Below are 20,127 nucleotides of genomic sequence, written 5' to 3'. Positions count from 1 at the left end.
GTTTGCTGTCTTCAGTGTTCCCGGACCTTGTTGCCTAGACCTTGTTTTCAGTTCTGTTTATTTAGTTTGTATTCAAGTTGTGTGTGCCGTGTTGGCCTTTTGCTTTGTTTGTTTATTGTGTTAATTAAACTTCCTTCTTACCTCACCTGCATTTGGACCCAGACCTCCTTGTACGTAATGCGACAGAATGAAACCAGCACAGATGGGTCCAGCGGGGAGTAATTTTTTTTTTCTTTCGGAGGAGGCGGCATCTTTTGAGGCAGCGTCGGCCGCTCGGTTCGAGGAGGTGATCTACCTCCAACTGGCCGAGATGGAGGCCTGTAGGGCCGAGTCGGCGCGACGGCGTTCCCGCTTTGCAGTGGGGGTGGAGTGGCTCTTCCGTGGAAAGGCGGAAGTGACCACTCCCTCTGTTCCTGACGCGGCGGTGACCGCTCTCTATGTTCCAGACGCGGCGGTGACCGCTCCCTCTGTTCCTGACGCGGCGGTGACCGCTCTCTCTGTTCCTGACGCGGCGGTGACCGCTCTCTCTGTTCCTGACGCGGCGGTGACCGCTCTCTCTGTTCCGGACGCGGCGGTGACCGCTCTCTCTGTTCCTGACGCGGCGGTGACCGCTCTCTCTGTTCCTGACGCGGCGGTGACCGCTCTCTCTGTTCCTGACGCGGCGGTGACCGCTCTCTCTGTTCCTGACGCGGCGGTGACCGCTCTCTCTGTTCCGGACGCGGCGGTGACCGCTCTCTCTGTTCCTGACGCGGCGGTGACCGCTCTCTCTGTTCCTGACGCGGCGGTGACCGCTCTCTCTGTTCCTGACGCGGCGGTGACCGCTCTCTCTGTTCCTGACGCGGCGGTGACCGCTCTCTCTGTTCCTGACGCGGCGGTGACCGCTCTCTCTGTTCCGGACGCGGCGGTGACCGCTCTCTCTGTTCCGGACGCGGCGGTGACCGCTCTCTCTGTTCCTGACGCGGCGGTGACCGCTCTCTCTGTTCCTGACGCGGCGGTGACCGCTCTCTCTGTTCCTGACGCGGCGGTGACCGCTCTCTCTGTTCCTGACGCGGCGGTGACCGCTCTCTCTGTTCCTGACGCGGCGGTGACCGCTCTCTCTGTTCCTGACGCGGCGGTGACCGCTCTCTCTGTTCCGGACGCGGCGGTGACCGCTCTCTCTGTTCCGGACGCGGCGGTGACCGCTCTCTCTGTTCCTGACGCGGCGGTGACCGCTCTCGCTGTTCCAGACGCGGCCGTGACCGCTATCTCTGCGCCTGACGCGGAGGCGACTGCGCTCTCTGTTCTGGACGCGGAGGCAACCGCGCTCTCTGTTTTGGACGCGGAGGCAACCGCGCTCTCTGTTCCTGACGCGGCGGTGACTGCGCTGCACGGGCCTGGCCCGCCGTCCCTCCCCCTGATTTGCCTTCCCCCGTTCCTCCACCCTCCAGACTTGTGGAACGTCTGGGAGCCGTTCCGTGGGGAGGGGGTAGTGTCATGATCTGGGCTGTGGGGTTTCCCTCAGCCACCTGAGGTCGCTGTTTTCCCTTCCCTGCACAGCACTTCCTAAGTATTCACGTCTGTTTTGTCAATAACACTGATTCACTCACAGCTGTTCACCATTTGGACTTTTCTATAAGAACTCTCATTTCCCACTACTCTTTCTGGCTGCATTGTCTTCCGTATGGTTTGTTGTTGTCTCTGTTTGCTGTCTTCAGTGTTCCCGGACCTTGTTGCCTAGACCTTGTTTTCAGTTCTGTTTATTTAGTTTGTATTCAAGTTGTGTGTGCCGTGTTGGCCTTTTGCTTTGTTTGTTTATTGTGTTAATTAAACTTCCTTCTTACCTCACCTGCATTTGGACCCAGACCTCCTTGTACGTAACGCGACACTGGATTTGTCCTCATTCAACATTTTATTGCATTTTATTAATTTAGATTAATATATAGGATTAATGTAGACACAAAAGATTAAATGAACACTTAAAAGGTCTAAATTTTAATGCAAGACAATCTAATACATTAATACATTATTTTAGGTTAATTTAGAGTGTACAGTTTCTAAATAGAGATTTTGAAATAAAGTAGATTTAGTGAAAGTAGCATTAGTCCAGTATAAATGTGACTGTCAGAATAATCTACTGTCATTTGCTACACTTGTTTTTATTCTGTTTTCACTTCTGTCTTGTTTCACAGCAAACATGTCAGATTTACGTTTTTCGCTATTTACCTCAAAAGAAAGGAAATTAAACGTTACAACATGCCATAGGTGGGGTACATCGTAACATCTGAGGGCACTTTGTAACAGAACTATATAACAGCTTAAAACGTTATCTGATCGAATGAAAATATATATATATATTAACATGACAAACTATAATATTTTGTCATTAAAATAAAATTAACATTTTCGAATAAAATAATGGCGTTTTTTTTTCTAATGAAAAATAATCGAATTTTGGAGTTTGACAATGAACATATCACAACCATGCTTGGGGATAGCCCTGATCACAACACACAGCTCTACAGTAGTTGCACAATATTGAACAATGTGCACAAATAGATAATAGAAACAGATTTAGACATTCAGAAAAACAGTTCACTCCTCCACACACAACTCTCATAGAACACGAGACAAATAAACATCCTAAATGCTTTACATTTCTTGACATAATCATTTCTGAACATTAAACATCGACTTTCAGTCTTTATTCACCTGTTTCTCATGGTTTCCCATTAAAATCCATAAAAGTAAATGGCGTAAATTAATCGCTAATGTCAAAGAATAGCAGCATAATAATAGCGGGGCACTTTGTAAGGCACTGTTACAACGTTCCCCATCTGCGCGACTAGAATTTAAAACAGGTTAGTGGTTTGCAAAGCATTAATAAACTATCTAAACTGATAAATAACAGATTGAATATTAAAATAATAGCAGGTTTGTTTCGTTTTGAATGAATACTAAAAGCTGAGACGAAAAATTTTCTTCAGCCAGAAATTTACTTTTACTATTTAGTAAAATAAATATTTAGTGATATCTTCAAAAGACATTTTAATTTTTGGCACACTTTTTTCTCTGTATAGTGTTGCTATGTCAATTAGTAAATACCATAAATTTGGTTATGCTAGTACACGCATCATAATTACAAAATGAAACAATTTTATTGTGCGCTGTAATCCAGATCTTCAGAATCCATGTGATTGCGAGGAACAGACCAAGATTCAAGCCTTTATCCGGCGATCTTCATCTCCATCCCGAGCAGCGAGTCCAGCAGCAACAGCAATAAACCCGCGCTCAAGTGCATTTTACAAATTCAGCTACTTCAGGAAACAACAGGTTTTACGGCAGGAAAATCGATCGCTCATTGGTTCTCGCCAGCATTCATCACATTATGACATGCCGTGTTTCTGGCGAGATATGTGTTTAAATAAAATGAGTTGCGGTCTCTTTCATGGAGTAGATCAGGATAATAGTCTGGAAAATATTTTCAACAATTAACAAATTAGATTTAAAATTTTAATCTGCTCTGCACCTCAAACAAACCTACTGTATTCGGCCAGAGAGGACTGCGTCATTTAGATTACTTTTTGGTAAGACTGTTGACAGTTTTGCATTAAATAAATAATTTTGATTGCAATTTCTGTCTGTCATGTTTTCTTTAGTACTGTACAGAGAGAGTTATGGTTAACGTTAGGTTTAGAGGTAGGAGAGTGATTACTAATGACTATAAAAAAAAAATTATGCTATATTGTTAGCAAAAAATGTAGTCTCAGCCTTGGACATTACGCCCGGAATGTCGGCTAAAGGTCTGATGCATATGATATGGTACACTTAACTGGAAACACTTCAGGAATGTCGAAGTCGTCATTTGATTCGTTGAATTTGATCGGATTTCCGGTAGATGCCAGTGTCGCGTTTATTTTCGGTCCGCTGGGAAACAAAGCGCAGACTGATTTACTCTTGTGTTTTGATAAGAGGTGCTTATGCAGACACCATTGTTGTTAAACACTTTTGCAACGTTCGCGAACAAATTACTGACTTACTGCTTGTTTTCCCTCTTCTTATTTAACTTTCAATGCTGGTTATTTCAATGACTGACTGTTGCATGCCAGTCTGTTGTTGTGGGGACATTTCCTAGCACCGAAACGTGACGCTGAACGAAACGAACTGTGATTGGTTGTTTGACATGTCGGTCAAACGGCCTTATGGGCGGGCCTTGGCCAATGAAAGCTGCCATGAATTCCAGACCTTCAGCCGTCAGTCTGAAAGTCTGGCTACATGAGACTAGTACAAATGGATTTCCAGGGGTGTAAAATCTCAAATTTGAGTTATAATTTACTTTGATAATCCCAAAATAAAGACATTAAACTATATGCAAGAACCGAATTAACGCTTCTAAAAGCAATGCAGTTTAACCAAAGACTATGCACACAGATATCCATGCCCGTGCGCGTCTGTGTATTTAAAGGATAACTATTGCCAAAATGCAACCTGGGCTGTTTTTTTTTTACTGTAAACGAGACAAACTTATATCTAAAAGCATAATTACGACAAACGAGCCGTTTTTGAGATTGACCGTGGTTTCGTTTTATGGTCAGTGGCCGGTGAATGGGAGAACTAGGGGCATAGCTTTGAGCGCATCAAAATCGATATTTTTACAACACTAAGAAGACTCGACACACCATGAAACTTTGCTTGAAGTATCGTCTGTCTCTACACATGAACTCCAGCATTGAGAACATTGTTTGTGTACACAGAGTTTACTAAACAGAAAGTTTTTGAACAACTCACTTTCACTGTTTGAGTCTCCATCTTGCCAGTCAAGAAGTGTCGATCTCCTTTAACTGCAGCACGCACATCGTGCAGCCTTTCACGCAGAAGTGCATGCAGTTGAGGTGGGCTATGAAAAAAATTACGAAACCAGTGATCGAACGCGGCGTGGTACGCACCTGTACGCCGCACTTTTAGCACAGTGCCCTGCAATAAATGCCTTAAAAATGGAGAGAATCCTTATGTGAAGTATGATGAAGATGCTTAAATAAACATGTTCATAAAGCATTAATGTATACATTTTTACTGATGAATCCTCATAAAGATCAGGCGCTGAAGCCTCTATACCTCCCCCTTCAACATCACTGCTGATACAGAAGACTTTAGTTTGAGATCCTCACTGCCTTTGTTCTTCCTGTTCACAAACACTTTAAGACTTCTTCAGTGATTTTATTTACAGTCTCTAGGTATTTGTCGGTAATTCATTTAATTCAAAGTATTTAAAGTCAAAATATCTGTTGTTTGATAGTTTTGTCATCCATTTATGGCTCCATCTGATACTGTCAGTTACACGACTATTAAAACCTCAGCAAGTCACAAAATAATAAGCAAGTACTTTCCAAAAACATTGATTTAGTTTTACTTGGTTAAACAGAAATAGTTTTAACTGTATATGTGTCATTTTATGTACATGCAAATATAAATGTGGTGAATAAAGACGATGTATTTGACGATCTAGAGGAGAGAGAAAGACACAAATGCTGTTAACTGGTGAAAATGTTTAGTTGGTCTGGACTGATGAAGGAGAGACTCCATCCACAGAACAAAGACAATATACCATATCTGGACATTAACAACAGACACACACATCACTGAATAGAAAGTAGAATAGAATATGTGTAATAAAATATGAGATAACAAATGTTTTAAGTAACATGGACATTTCATATTGTAGACTTGTTTTATATCTTTGGCACATTTAAGTGCTGCACTTGACAATCACATTTAAACATTTGAATCATTATGGATGAGTTTAATACAAATATTATTAAACTGAAGAGCCAGACAGACTCATCTGAGCGTCTTCCTCCTGTTTCAGCTTTCAATAAAACAAAAGCATCATTTGCTTGAATACTAAATCAACATGAATCATTCAGTATCACATGTTTCTAACACACATGCTGCATTATTTGATTGTAAAGTCTGAGTCTCTTCACCTGTATGGATCACATTCACACATTTATCACACATTTCTTTCTCCTCATAGACACAGTAGTGAAGCTCTTCTGTGGATCCTCACCTGATGTTCACTGCTCCTTTCATCAGGATCCAACAACTAGGATAGACAGCAGTTATCATCTTTTGCCGAATTAAGTCTATGAGGGACTATTGACAATGAATCTTATACTCTGTAAAGTGAAACAGAAAAGAGAGAGAGCAAATCAGTGATCATGATCTTGCATAGATATTTCTAAAACAATATTTGTGTTTTAAATACATTTGAACATGATTTCCATTCATATGTTTGTCTGTTTGTGTGACTCCTGTTGAGACACTATAAAAGGAAACACACACTAATGAGTGAACGCCAAATATAATAAACCACAAGAACAAATACTAATGTGATTTTGCCTCAAAAAAAAAAAAAATCCTTTCAGTTCGGATTTTCTTTCAAGCTGTTTTTCCTCTAGTTTCAACATTTGCATTGGTCTCAGTAAATAAGTGAAAGTAAAGTAAGTGTAAAGTAATGTGACGTGTTGCTTGTCAAAGTAAAATCACACAAGAGACAGAGACATTGATCATGTGATGCTGGACGGCTGTGAGCTGAAGCTGGAATCTGTGCTGATTTTACCAGCGTTTTCTTCCAATCTGACCAAATCTTTTTCAAACTGGAATGATTCACTATTACTGATGGCATTAATAAAGCAGCTGTTGTTGGATAAAGCTCTGACAGTCTGCTTTTGTTCTCTTTCCTCCTTTGTGTTCAACATTTTGATCAACTTTACATTTCATTCTGACACAAACCCTTTGAAATAAAGCTTGAGGATCATTTGATCATCTCCTTTCACAAATATTTGAAAGTTAATATTTGTCCAAATATCAGAGGAAATTGAAGATCTCTTTAATATCACAAAGTGAAGTTTACTCACCTCAGTTTACAGTTTGAGTCTCGTAGCACATCAATGAGCCGCTGCTTTGAGTCTCCAATCATATTATAACTCAGATCAAGTTCTTTTAGAAACTGCAGTGCTTTTGTGTTTGTCAAAGACTGAGTTAAAGAAGAAACATCTGTAATGCCACAGTAATAAAGACTAGAAAAAGACAAACAGAGGAAGAGAAGATCATCTTACAAACAAATCATTAAGAAGAAGAATTTTTGCACAAATATAATGTGAACCCATGAACCCACTCATCATGAGATATTGAGTAGAAAGTGTTTTGGTTTAAACTGTTGAAGTGATTTTCATCATTTTGATTCTTGTATGTGAATGTTACTGACCTCAATCTCTCCAGTTTACAGTGTGAATCCTTCAGTACGTCACATAAGTGTTTCACTCCTGTGTTTGTGATTTGATTACAGCTCAGGTTCAGTTCTCTCAGGTGTGATGGGTTTGATTTCAGAGCTGAAGTCAGGATGAGACACTGTTTCTCTGTAATACTGCATCTGTCCAGACTGAAGACAGAAAGCGAAAGAAAAATGACTCAGATCTATGATGCATCATGAGCAGATGCTATATAGCCACTAATAAACCAGAAAAATCATGAAATCTTAATGATATGACAGGAGAATTTGAGGACACTAGTTACAATCCAAGTCTGGATTTGTCCTCATTCAACATTTTATTGCATTTTATTAATTTAGATTAATATATAGGATTAATGTAGACACAAAAGATTAAATGAACACTTAACCCTTGTGCATTGTTTCAATTTACAACCTTTCGTTATGTTTCGTGGCTGAAAACAGCCACTACTTTAAACTGCTGTAAAAATGTATCAGATAAATATTTTTTTCAAATTTTTTTGCATAAATCTATTAATCAACCTCAGTCCTGCTCAAAAATACTAAATGTTTTAAAAAAATTCAGGATTTTAACTCTTTAATTGTCAAATTTCTAAATGATGTCACTGATTTTGGAAAAAAACAAACACAAAATTACTAATTTTAAATATAAAAGGTAATTGTGGTCTCTAAATAGAGATTTTGAAATAAAGTAGATTTAGTGAAAGTAGCATTAGTCCAGTATAAATGTGACTGTCAGAATAATCTACTGTCATTTGTTACACTTGTTTTTATTCTGTTTTCACTTCTGTCTTGTTTCACAGCAAACATGTCAGATTTCAGCAAGTTTAATGCTCTTTCTAATACACATACAAACCCATGAACTAATAGTATTGCTGAATCTTTCTGATGATGGAGAAAAAGCAGAAGTTGTCTTAAAATAATCTAAACAGTAAACTTTAATCTCACTGTAACTGCTGTACAGTATAATGATACTAACTGTAGTTTCTCCAGCTTGAATTGTGGGTTCATCAGTAGATCACTGAGGTTTTTCACTCTAGAGTTTCCTAGTTTATTCCCTCTCAGGTCCAGTTCTCTCAGGTGTGATGGGTTTGATTTCAGAGCTGAAGTCAGGATGAGACACTGTTTCTCTGTAATACTGCATTCACACAGACTGAAGACAGAAAGAGAAAGAACAATGACTCAGATCTATGAAATAATCAACTTTCTAATGTGTTTTGCATCTTCTAGCAGACTTTTGCTGACCAATAAAAGGTGATATCTGTGTGCAGGTAACATGGAGAAAGACTACACATTGTTCATTTAAATATACTACAAACTACACAAAAGTTATAAAGGTATGCAAAGGTTAAAATCAGCTAAATTACCCATTAAAATGTGAGCTATATATCCAAGTTATGAAACTAAACTTTATAACATTAACTACATTAGTTAACATGAACTAATGATGAACAACTAGCATTTAATAACCTTGACGTAAGTTTCAACATTAACTAATATTTTTAAATTAAAAAGTTTTCTGTATATTAGTACAACACCGAACACTGACTAATTATATGAACTAACATGAACAGATTAATAAATACTGTCAAAATATATTTAATAGCTAATGTTAACTAATGACATTGTTACTGTCTACTATTGTCATAAATCACTTAAGTCTCACAGATCAATGTTCAAACATACTGTAGACTAAACTATTGCAAATCAAAAACAAAGACAGTTTGCTTATAAAAATAGTATACTTTGCACATGTGTTTATTTAATGAATAAACGTAATTCCTTAAATTGAAGAAATTCAAATAAGTTTTGAAAAGGCAGTTAATTTGCTTTAGTGCTGCACTGATCAGGACATTTGAGGCAGATACTAATCACTGGTCCTTAAAAATGCTCTTGTTCAGTTTTTACAATTTACAGTATATGCTGCACCAAAATTAGACAAAAAATTAGAGCTTGCTCTGAACACGTGTAATCCATCCAATGGGAAAGAGAGAGACTGTCACGGACGGGTGACGTCATCGACCAGGAACTATAAAAGCATGTGCAAACCAAACGGAGTCAGCTTCTGTAAAGCGAACGCTCGCAGGGATGCAGTAAGTATGGTATCGAGACTCAGCATCTCGTTCCCTCAGGGAACCAGGGTTACATACCTGGTAACCTGGGACGTTCCCCTCCGGGAACTCGAGCTGCGTGGAAACACTATGGGAATGAGATGCCCATGCCCCCAGACTTACAAATCCCTGCCTAGTGTGATGTCACGACTAGGGCAGAAGAGCAGATGAGCCAGGAGTGGCTCGGAGATCTAGGTTGTAGAACCGAATGAAGGTGAGGGGTGTGGACCATCCCGCAGCATTGCAAACATCCTGAATGGGGACCCACGCAGAAAGAGCTTTGGAGGCCGCGATCGAGGGAAAGGGGGAAAGGCGTACAGACACAGCCTTAGCCACGTCTGTACCATGGCATCCAGCCCCAGTGGATCTGGATGAGTCAGAGAGTACCAAAGGGGACATTGAGCATTCTGCTTCGTCTGGACCATACACTCTTTAAATCTGCTTCACCACCTCGGGGTGAAGCATCCATTCCCCAGGCCTCAACAGGACGTCTGCTCCCACATTTAGATGCCCAGGGACGTGATCTGCTCTCAGTGAGAGGAGTTTGCCCTGGGACCACATAAGGATTTGGTGAGCCAGCTTGTACAAGGGGCGCGAACGCAGACCTCCCTGGTGGTTGATGTAATAGACCACCGCTGTGCTGTCAGTGCGAACTAGCACATGGTGATCTCTGAGGTCTGGAAGAAAGTGTCTCAGAGCCTGAAACACGGCTAGCATCTCCAGGCATCTCCAGGCAGTTGATGTTCCATGTGAGATGGCGACCACTCCACAGACCGCGGGCTGGGCAGCCACTCATGACCGCCCCCCAACCAGTGAGCCATCTTTGGTACCATCCATCGCTAACATCACGCGGCGACAAGGAGCTCCAAGCACTGGATCCTGCTCAGATCGAGTCGATCCTCACTGCAGTCAGGAGAGTCAAAGAAGGCCAGTCACTCACTGTAAGACCGTTTCAGAAACTGCTGGGTCTCATGGCTGCTGCATCCAATGTGATACCTTTTGGACTGCTGTACATGAGGCCCAGCAGTTTCTGAAACTGTCTTACAGTGAGTGACCGGCCTTCTTTGACTCTCCTGACTGCAGTGAGGATCGACTCGATCCGAGCAGGTGACATTTGTGCCTGAATTGTGGTCGAATCCCACACCACACCTAGATAAATGGTCCTCTGTAATGGAGACAGCACACTTTTCTTGGCATTTAGTCTTAACCCCAATGTTCTCATATAGGCCAGAACGACATCTCGATGCCGAACTGCCAGCTGCTCTGAACGAGCCAAAATCAACCAATCATCGATGTAGTTGAGTATGCGGATGCCCTGGAGTCTCAGAGGAGCCAGAGCTGCAACCACACACTTTGTGAACGTACGGGGTGAGAGCCCTAGGCCGAACGGAAGAACCCGATGTTGGTACCTTTCACCCCTGAAAGCGAACCTCAGGAACTTCCTGTGAAGTGCAAAGATGGAGATAGAAGTAAGCGTCTTGTGACGAGTCGGCTGCCTCCCCCCTAATTTTCATCACCACCCCGTCCCTTATTCGCCGCCCTTCTCCAGGCTCCCGACGGAAGTGGGTGTGTAGGGGAGAGGAGGGGCGAGTAATCGGCTCGGGCTGGCGGCGTGTGATGAGGACATGTGAAGGAAATGAAGCCTCATCACCGCCGCTGTTTAAATCCCGAGCGCGCCTCTCCTCAGGAGACCGGTCTCTCCCCCGTGCATGCACGCTGGTGTCCTCGCGGGTCCAGGAAGGGGTGAAGAGGGAATCCCGCGCCGCCAAGAGGACGAGCCGCCGGACCCGCCGTCCGGTTGAAGACCGCACCAGAGACGGCCGACGGGCCAGGATGCCGGGCTGTATTCCCCGCTGGAAGCTCCGGACAGCTCGAGAGGGACGAAGCCGCCAGAGATGCCGCCGCCCCTAGCACCCCGGTCCAGCGCGGGGAGCGCGTGCGGCCGCCGGACTCCGCCCCTTACCTGGACCCTTCCCCATCGGACACTCCCCATCCTTCACGAAACCCCAGCACTCGAGGACACCAGATCCCCCTTTTATTTTGGACACTTTATTTCCCTTTTGGACACTTTTCTTTCATTTTTCTGTTTAATAAAAGCCTCTCCGAGGCCTGACGCCACACCCACTGTATCTGTCGTATGCTCCTCCCGCCACAGTCTATTAGATCTATCGTGACAAACCAGTCCTCGGACCTGATCTGTGACACGACCTGCTTGACAGTGAACATCTTGAACTCCAGCCATCTAACTGAATGGTTCAGAAGATGCAGATCTAAAATGGGACGAAGGCACCCATTCTTCTTTGGAACAATGAAGTACCGGATGTAGAACCCGGACTCTCTGTCCTGAGGAGTGATCACCTCGATGGCCTCCTTCCTCAGAAGAGATTTTACTTCTTGCTCCATGATTAGAACCTGCTCGGGGCCCACCACGGTGGGAAAGACCCTGTTGAAGGGCGGCGGCGGGGCACCAAACTGGATGTAATAACCCTTTTCTACAGTACGCAAGACTCGTATACACGTTTGGCAGTAGTTTCCATGCTGCCAAATAGTCTACTAAGGTAACCAGCCTCTGGAGACTGGCTTTTGATGATGCTTTAACTGCTAGTTCGGTGTCCTGTAATGGCGTACCGGCAGGAACCAGCCGAACTAACTGCTCTAGGGACCCCCGTGGGGATGGTGGCGACTGATCTCCCAAAAAACTGATTTTTTTTTAAATGTTTAATGAGGAATCAACATATGATAGATAGACAGTGCAGCACTAAATGTTCACAGAATTCTCATCCGGTGCGCAAAATGATGTCCCTAATTAAAAACTTTGTGCCATTTTTCATTGCCTGTTTAATTGTAATACTTAACATTATAGTGGCTTTTAGTGATGCTGAGAAAAAAACTGCTCTGACAAATATTGAAATATTATCAACTACAATAACAGTACTATTAAAAGTAATGTAACATTTGAACTAAAGCAGCAATACTCACATCAGTGTGTTGAGTTGACAGTGTTTATCCTCCAGTAGAGCAGAGATCTGATTCACTCGTGTGTCTCCTAGTTTATGTTTACTCAGATTCAGCTCTTTCAGGAGTAACGGGTTTTTACCCACAATGCCAGTCACATACTGACAGCCTTCATCTGCAGCAGGACCCAAAACCCTGCAGAAGAGAAGATGAAGCAAGTAAGATCAATTTAGTTCTGATTTAAAGGTCCATTGCATTAAAAAACCAATATAGAAAAAAAAAAACTTTATTATTCTGAAACGAGATCTAGTAATTGCAAAACGTTTCTTTAAACATTTAAATACATAAATATTCAAAAACAAAGTCTAATAGTCACAGTTATTGGAAAGAAACTAGAGGGACACTCAGTCCTAAAGCCATCTCAGGAGAACAGAAAACGTCCCACAGAGCAGAAGAGCAAAACCTCACTAGATCATGATTTTCAGTTTACAAATACAGAGTGTGCAATTAAAAGCCTCAAGATCTTTCAGAAGGAGTGAGAAACATCTGCACAGAGAAAACTGGCTTGTGAAACTGAATGTTTTTGCACCAAGGGTCTGTGAGTAGCGCATTTTTAATTCTCTGTATGTATGTGCTGTACATGTGGCAGAATTGACAATAAAGCAGACTTTGACTTTTATTCATCAGTTCAACAAAACTCACAGCATCTGATATGATCATTCCGATGCAACACATTGTCCAGATTATTGTATAGCTAAAAAAAATAATAATAAATTACCCATTTATTTCTGTAACATTATTTGATCAGGTCTCACCTTAGTGTCTTGAGTTGACAGTTTGGATCCTGTAGTAAATCATTGAGACTTTAGAAAGTCTAAAACTGAAGGAAGTTTTTGTCCGAGGGGTACATTTGGGGCAGGGATAGGCAAGTTTGGCCCTAGAGAGCCTCTGTCCTGCAGAGTTTAGCTCCAACCCTGAAAAAACTGCCTGTACCTCTCTAGTGATCTTGAAGACAATGATTCGCTTTGTTCAAGTATGTTTGACTAGTGTTAGAGCTAAACTCTGCATGACAGCGGCTTTGTAGGATGGGACTTGCTACCCCTGGTTTAGGGGTAGGGTTGGGGTACAGGAATAGAAGATACAGTTTTTTTTTTGTACAGTATAAAAAACATTACATCTATGGAATATCCCTATAATGATATTCCTCGCTGACTCAGAATTTATCCTGAATTATGTTGTTACATTAAATTGTCATTAGAAATATGAATGATATCTGGTACATTTACATTGGTTCTGTTCTGTTTACCTTAAAGTGTTTTTTACTGTTCTCCCTAATCGTATCTATGCTAGGCTGCAAGAAAGGGCAGGGAGTTTTGCTGAGAACAGAACCATACTGCCAATCCAAACTGTATGCCAAATGATTTTGTCAATCATGTTTGATGACAGTGGCCCTGACAGAAATAGTTAGTTTTATCTGTTGAACATATAGTATATAACTTCATTGAATTTGAAATAAAATTTTGTTTTGTTTTTATTAGTTTTGTTAACAATTTTCTTTTAGTTTCATTTTTATTTTGTGAACACATTTCTATTTAGGTTTAGTATAGTTTAGTTTCAGTTTTAGTTTTGTAGAGATCAAATAGAGATGACGATTTCCCTGCAGTTCTAAACTAAGCAAAATAACGTGAGACAAAATATTAAATGCTGCAGTCTATTTAAGTGTTTCATTTATTTGATTCAATTATTAAAACTTTTAATACAAAATGTGTATTTAAAATATAATGTATTTATTACACCAATTTTTAATATTAAATTTATGAAAAAGTGGTTTGAATGAATCATAAACATGACTCATAAAAAACATTAATGGATGAATCTGGGTTTTTGAATGAATCTTTCACTCGTTCCCACCTAGAGACGAAACAATGCAATCGACACAAACGTTACTTTAAAAAGATGACATGCTCTATTTTGATCTCTACCAAAGGCATCAATGTTTATATCCAAACTATGACCTTTAATCCCAGTATTGCTGTGATAATATTAATGACTGGGTATTTGAAAAGACTGTTTGTGAAGCCGTTTCTTACCCAAACATGATGACTGCTCTCTCTGATTTGAATGTTCTGGTGAGACTTTATCAAAGGTTTAATAGACATGGGGAGTCGTCATTTAGAAATGAGATCGCGTAGGTGTTTGAATCTTGATCTTTTAATGATTAATCAGCTATAGTATATTGGTTTGATTACTTGTGTTACATGAGAAAATAAATAATTTTGCCTAACTGATGCAGTAGTCTAGATTTAATGCGTGTGCAGTTCAGGTCGCATTCTTTATTATTTTTCCACCATGGGGTGAGAACTTAATTACGATTATTTTATTTCTTTGATAATTATTTTATTTCAGTTAGTTTTTCAATAAATGATGCTAGTTTTGCTTTTATATTTATTTTGACGGTTTTTTGACTAATTTATTTAGACTTTTTTTTGTTTTTGATCAATTGTTTTTTTCTTAGTTTTAGTTTTCGTATATAATAAATAAATAACCTTGCTTTGATCATCAGTACAACAAAACCCACAGCATCTGTTTTGATCATTCTGATGCAACAAATTGTCCTTGGTATAGATAAACATTTTTATAAATGACCCATTTCTGTAACATTATTTGATCAGGTCTGACCTCAGTGTCTTGAGTTGACAGTTTGGATCCTGTAGTAAATGATTGAGCTCCTTCACTCCTGATTGTCCAGGATCATTTCCTGTGAGATCCAGCTCTATCAGGTGTGAAGGGTTTGATCTCAGAGCTGAAGCCAGAGCTTTATAACCTTCTTCAGTGATACTGCAGTTTGAAAGCCTAGAACCAGAATGAAAATGTCACTATCAGATGATTAATCAGTTCTTCTAGAAATTACCTAAAATCCCTAAACAGAATTATATTTTATTCCTTATTTAAATTAACTAAAACTTAAACAAATGAATACTGAATTAAATTAAATTGTTAGATATCAGTTCACTTTAGCATCTCCAGCTTAGTCACTTTCAAGCTTTAATCTTCTGATGCTCCTCATTTCTGAGGTACACTTGTGGTCTTCATGATCAAAAGTGACTGAACACCTGAATTTTTTTTTAAGTAAAACCAATGTAATATATTTTTGTTCTGTATAGTATTGTGCAAAAGTCTTTTGCCACGATTATTTTCACCAGATAAAAATGGTTTAAAGTCAGTTATTTCTATCTTTTGCTGTAGTGTAGGAAATATCAGTTTACATTCATGTTGCCATTAATTGTAATAATCCAGTGAGATGTTTGTTTGCACAAGGAGTCTGACAACAGCCAGTGCTCCACACAGAGATCTGATCTCATCATCATCAGTCCGTCTGGAATGACATGAAGAAACAGAACAAACTGAGACAGACTAAAGGCCTTTTCACACTAAACGCAAACATTTGGCTCAATGAATTGAAACAATAGATCCCTATGGGGCTATTCACACCAGACAAGATCATTCACAAGGATTTTTTCCACACTCTAAAATGTTATTACAAGAACTCTGTGAGGGTTTAAATGCGTTTTAAGCCAAAAAAAAAAAAAAAAAAAAAAAAACACATTAATAATCACATACATTTTCCAATATAGCTTGATGCTAATTGTACATCTATTATAATTTAAGATGTATTATTGTAAGCATTATAGATAGTTTGTGTTTCTAGTGTGGAAGCAAACTTTATTTATCTCAGTTTAATGCTGTATATTGAGCAGCAGATGATGTTAAATCCATATAACAGATACATATCTGAGGAAAAATGCATTGCATTAGCAGAAGGTGATCAAATCATAAGCACCGCTCGTTGGCAAATTGTCTCGCTTTTTTGCATCACGCTCAGTGTGAAACGGCCGTAAATCCAGAAGAACTGTGGCAACATCTCCAAGATGCTTCAAGAGAGGCTTGATATTTTTAGATATAATTGCTTACTTTTATTAGGTTATGGATTTGGATATATATTCAGACATTCTCAAACAATACTTTTTGTCAAGTTTTAAATATGTTATGAAGAACTATTCAAAAAAGATACAGAGACTGCTGGGAAGATATAGACAGGGATATAGACAGAAATTAAACTGTAAAGTTTGGTGTGTGTAAGTGCTACTGAAGTGGAGATTTACGGCTCAGTGTAAACAAAAAACTTATTTAGACAAAACAACCTTTAAAAGTATGTATTGTAATTGAAAGCTACAAAATAACCACTTTAACATGTTTTTTGGATGTTTTCATTCCACTAGTCTGAAAAAACACTTTTAACACTAGACTGTTTAAGAGTGCGAATGTTTATAGCATGTCTATGCATATATTCACTGACATGAAGAATTACGGGCTTAATACCTAATACTTAATTTGATAAACAAAAAATAAATAAATACAGAACACAGAACTTCTGAGGGAAAAAAATCATAAGGCTATTGTAAGAATACATCAAACTTATTTTTATGCTTTCAAATAATTAGAAATGCTAAACCAAAGAATTTGGTAACAATAAAACATAAGGTTGGAAAAAAATAAAACATTCCATAGGGCCCTTAAACATACAACTATTAACTTTTAATAAATTGTGCTTAAATTGTTTAAGCTTCATGATTATAATTAAAGATTTTAATTCAATAAAATCATGATTAGCATTTAGACAATATGAAACTACAGATGTGATCTTTTACGAATAACAGATTTACGTCATAATACATAAAAATGTACAATAAAATGCATACATACGTATGCATACGTTATACGTTATACATACTTTGAACATTACCAAATGCATTTTGTAAACTGTATATCACAACATATTGGTGTAGGACAGTGTCATTGACAAACCAAATTAGAAAAAGAACACCATGGCAGGTGTAAATATAAAAGTATCTCGATGCACAACATACAGACTTGTTCATTATCTAAGTCTATTGGTCTATTGTCACACAACTTACCTCAGTATCTCCAATTGACACTTCATATTTTCCAATCCAATGCAGAGCATTTTTAATCCTGAATCCTGCAGATTATTATTGCTCATGTTCAGCTCTTTCAGACTGGTCTCTGATCCAAGAACTGTAGCCAGAGCTGAACAGCTTTTGTCTGTTAAACCACAATCATTTAGCCTTTGATGGAAATAATATGACAGAATAATTAGATTGAATACATTTGCTAAATGCAAACATTAAATATATGAGTTAATCTGTAGTTTTAATTACAATAAATTATACATCCAAAAGTGCAAGTTTAATGATTTTAAAGAAAGCATAACTGAGTGAATTCTGATTAAACACCCTAACCATTGCGATCATGTGCTCAACATTGGCTCTAAAACATGACATAAAAACAATGCTCTTTACAGAGTGCTTACAGAAATATGCACAGGAATGTTTGAAAGCAGCTGTCTATCAGTGGGTACCACACTGACCCAGTATTTGGTACTACTAGTACTGCAGAAAGGCTGGAATTATACATTAAAATAAACCACAATCACTAGTTAGCTGGTTATCTGTTGACATTTACTGCACACATTTGAGTGGACATTTGATGAACTAATCATCATCCTTCAAAATACTTTTCTCATATGTCAAACCTCAGCATCCCTGAGCAAAACACGTTCTGCAACTAACAATAATTAGTTTCAGGGAGAACAAAACTCTTCATTCTCAGCTTAAGAAAAACACAATAATTTTTTTTTTAATTTACCAGAACAACAAGATTTTCCATGACATTTTATATTTCTCTATTTTCCCACGCATTTTCCAGGACCAAAAAAAAAAAAAAAAAAATCAAGAATAATTTTTCCAGGTTTTTCAGGATGCATGGGAACCCTAAACAAAATGTATTTGTCAGATGAAAGCAAAAAATATTAACTTACAGAGCTCTTTTGGAGGTTTTGATGACTGCCAATAATCGAATGAGACACTCGTCTGATTTCTTGAATTTCTGAAGCTCAAACTCCTCCAGCTCCTCCTCTGATGTCAACAACACAAAGGCCAAAGCAGACCACTGGGCAGGTGAAAGATCAGCAGATGAGAGACTTCCTTTGCTAAGGTGGGTCTGAATGTCTTTCACCAGAGTTTGGTCGTTCAGTTCATTCAGACAGTAGAACAGATTGATGGATCTCTCTGGAGACAGATTAGCTTCTAATTTCTGCTTGATGTACTGAACTATTTCCTTTTTGATCTGGTCATTTCCATTTTGCTGTGTTAACAGACCCTGTAAGACTCGCTGATTGGACTGGAGAGATAAACCAAGGAGGAAACGAAGAAAAAGATCCAGATGTCCATTATCACTCTCTAGTGTCTTGTCCACTGCAGTCTTGAGCAAATCAATCATGGTTTCATTTTTGTTTTCCTGTTCTGTAGACTCATGAACAAATATATTTCTCTTCTTTATGTCTAGAAACAGATGTGCATAAAGAGCTGCAATAAACTCTTGAATGCTCAAGTGAACAAAGCAGTACATGGTACCAAGAACAATCCCAGTTTCCTCCTTAAAGATCTGGGTACACATGCCTGAATACACTGATGCCTTATAGACGTCAATTCCACAGGCTTCCAGATCTGTGTCATAGAAGATCACATTGTGTCTTTCCAGCTGATGAAATGCCAGTTTCCCCAGTGAAAAGATGGCCATTTTATCCCAGGAAACATCTGGTGTATATTCTCCATCATACTTTCGTCTGCTCTGCTGGATCTGAAATCTGAGAAAGTGTGTGTACATTTGTGTCAGAGTCTTGGGAGTGTCTTCAGTATTTGACTCCTGCAGTGTTTTGGAGACATCATCAGCCTGATTGTTTTTCATAACATTATTTATTTTCGCCTCTAAAATGTTCTGAAGAACAGTGGCTGAAATCCAGCAGAAGACTGGGATGTGGCACATGATAAAGAGACTCTTTGATTGTTTAACATGATCGATGATTTCTTTGGCCAGATTCTCATCCGTGATTCTTTTTCTGAAGTACTCCTCCTTTTGTGCATCATTGAATCCTCGTATCTCTGTCAGCCGGTCGATACAGTCAGGAGGAATCTTACTGGCAGCTGCTGGTCTGGTGGTGATCCAGATGAGAGCAGAAGGAAGCAGATTTCCCTTGATGAGGTTTGTCAGAAGAACATCCAGAGAGACTGGTGAAGATATATCAGACCACGTCTCATTACCATCAAAGTTCAGAGGAAGACGACATTCGTCCAAACCATCAAGGACTAACACAATTTTGAAATTATTCCTCCTTTCAAGGTTCAGTCCTTTTATCTCTGGGAAAAACTGAGTTATAAGGTCCATCAAACTTAGTTCTTCTTTCTCCTTTAAGTTCATCTCTCTGAATGGAAGAGGAAATATGAAGCTAACATCTTGATTTTCTTTTCCTTCGGCCCAATCCAGAACAAACTTTTGCACAGAGACTGATTTTCCGATGCCAGCAACTCCTTTTGTCAGTACAGTTCTGATCTGCTTTTCTTGTTCAGGTGCTTCAAACAAATTTGTGCATTCAACCTGTATTTCTTGTGATTCATGACGTCTGGAAGCAACTTCAATCTGTCTTACCTCATGTTCAGTATTGACCTGTTCACTACAACCCTGAGTGATATAGAGATCTGTGTAGATGTTATTCAGAAGAGTAGAGTCACCTTGCTTTGCAATTCCTTCAAACACACACTGATATTTCTTCTTTAAACTACACTTTAGCTGATGAATGAAGAGCAGCTCATCTAAACAGAAACAAAAACAGAATATTTAATCTTATTTTCTCTCCTATATTCACAGGTGACGGGT

At 39.5% G+C, this 20,127-nt stretch overlaps 1 pseudogene; it reads right to left on the bottom strand.

The window, feature by feature from the left end:
* LOC141337903 (NACHT, LRR and PYD domains-containing protein 3-like) overlaps positions 1–20,127 on the bottom strand; it is a 34,044-nt pseudogene that overhangs the window by 12,977 nt on the left and 940 nt on the right.

The sequence above is a fragment of the Garra rufa genome, chromosome 7, assembly GCF_049309525.1.
Source record: "Garra rufa chromosome 7, GarRuf1.0, whole genome shotgun sequence".
Taxonomy (NCBI): domain Eukaryota; kingdom Metazoa; phylum Chordata; class Actinopteri; order Cypriniformes; family Cyprinidae; genus Garra; species Garra rufa.
This window is presented reverse-complemented; position numbering and strand designations above follow the sequence as displayed.